Genomic DNA, 2,307 nt, shown 5'->3' on the forward strand with positions numbered 1-2,307 from the left:
AGGTAGTTGTTTAATGTTTGTAACATAACCAGAACACAGATCTTCAATAGAAGTTCTTGTTTAATGTTTGTAACATAACTAGAACACAGATTTTAAATACAGGTAGTTGTTTAATGTTTGTAACATAACCAGAACACAGATCTTTAACCTAATTAGCTGTTTACTGTTTGTAACATAACCAGAACACAGATCTGAAAAAGAAGCATTTGTTTAATATTTGTAACATAACCAGAACACAGATCTTTAACCTAATTAGCTGTTTACTGTTTGTAACATAACCAGAACACAGATCTTAAATATATTTAGTTGTTTAATTATTGTACCATAACCAGGACACTCAAAAAAGAAGGATTTGTTTAATATTTGTAGCATAGTCAGAATACGAATCTCAAATAGAAGTAGTTATTTAATGTTTGTAACATAACCAGAACACGGATCTAGAATAGAAGAATTTGTTTAATGTTTTAACATAACCAGAACACATATCTTAAATAGAATTAGTTGTTTAATGTTTGTAACCTAACTAGAACACAAATCTTTGATAGAATTAGTTATTTAATGTTTATAACATAATCTGTACACAGATCTTAAATAGAAGAACATGTTTAATGTTTTAACATAACCAGAACACAGATCTTACAAAAACATTTGTTTAATGTTTGTAACATAACATGAACACGAATCTTAAATAGACGCATTTGTTTAATATTTTGTAACATAAACATAACACGGATATTAAAATGAAGTAGTTGTTTAATGTTTGTAATATAACCATAACACAGACCTTCAATAGAAGTAGTTGTTTGTTGTTTGTAAAATAACCTGGACACAAATCTTAAACAGAAGAACATGTTTGATGTTTTAACATAACCAGAACAGAGATCTTAAATATAATTAGTTGTTTAATCTTTGAAACATAACTAGAACACAGATCTTAATTAGAATTAGTTGTTTAATGTTTTAACATAACCAGAACACAGATCTTAAATACAAATAGTTGTTTAATGTTTGTAATATAACCAGAATACAGATCTTAAATAGAAGTAGTTGTTTAATATTTGTAAAATAACATCAACACAGATCTTAAATAGAAGAACATGTTTATGGTTTTAACATAACCAGAACACAGATCTTTAATAGAATTAATTGTTTAATGTTTGTAACATAACCAGAACACGGATCTTAAATAGAAGTAGTTGTATTAATGTTTTAACATAACCAGAACTCAGATGTTAAATAGAATTAGTTGTTTAATGTTTCTAACATAACCAGAAAACAGATCTCAAATAGAAGTAGTTGTTTAATATTTGTAACATAACCAGAACACAGATCTTTAATAGAATTAATTGTTTAATGTTTGTAACATAGTAAGAATACGAATCTTAAATAGAAGTAGTTTTTTAATGTTTGTAACATAACCAGAACACGGATCTTAAATAGAAGTAGTTGTGTAATGTTTGTAACATAACCAGAACACATATCTTAAATAGAAGTAGTTGTTTAATGTTTGTAACTTAAACAGAACATGGATCTTGATTAGAAGCATTTGTTTAATGTTTTTACATAACCAGAACACATATCTTAAATAGAATTAGTTGTTTAATGTTTGTAACATAATCAAACACAGATCTTAAATAGAAGTAGTTGTTTAATATTTGTAACATAACATGAACACGGATCTTAAATACAACATTTACTTAATATTTGTAACATAACCAAAACACCGATCTTAAATAGAATTAGTTGTTTAATGTTTGTAACATAACCAGAACAAAGATCATTAATAGAATTAGTTGTTTATTGTTTGTGAAATAACCTGGACACAGATCTTGAATAGAAGAACATGTTTAATGTTTGAAACATAACCAGAACACGAATCTTAAATAAAGTAGTTGTTTAATGTTTGTAACATAACCAGAACACAGATTTTAAATGGAAGTAGTTGTTTAATATTTGTAACATAACCAGAACACAGAACTTTAATAGAATTAATTGTTTAATGTTTGTAACATAACCAGAACACAGGTCATTAATAGAATTAGTTGTTTATTGTTTGTATCATAACCTGTACACAGATCTTAAATAGAAGGACATGCTTAATGTTTTAACAAAACCAGAACACAGATCTTAAATAGAATTAGTTGTTTAATTTTTTGTAACATAACCACAACACGGATTTTAAACAGAGTTAGTTGTTTAATGTTTTAACATAACCAGAACACAGATCCTAAATAGAATTAGTTGTTTAATTTTTGTAATATAACCAGAACACAGATCTTAAATAGAAGGACATGCTTAATGTTTTAA

This window comes from Limulus polyphemus, unplaced genomic scaffold (assembly GCF_000517525.1).
Source record: "Limulus polyphemus unplaced genomic scaffold, Limulus_polyphemus-2.1.2 Scaffold5529, whole genome shotgun sequence".
NCBI classification, from domain to species: Eukaryota; Metazoa; Arthropoda; class Merostomata; order Xiphosura; family Limulidae; genus Limulus; species Limulus polyphemus.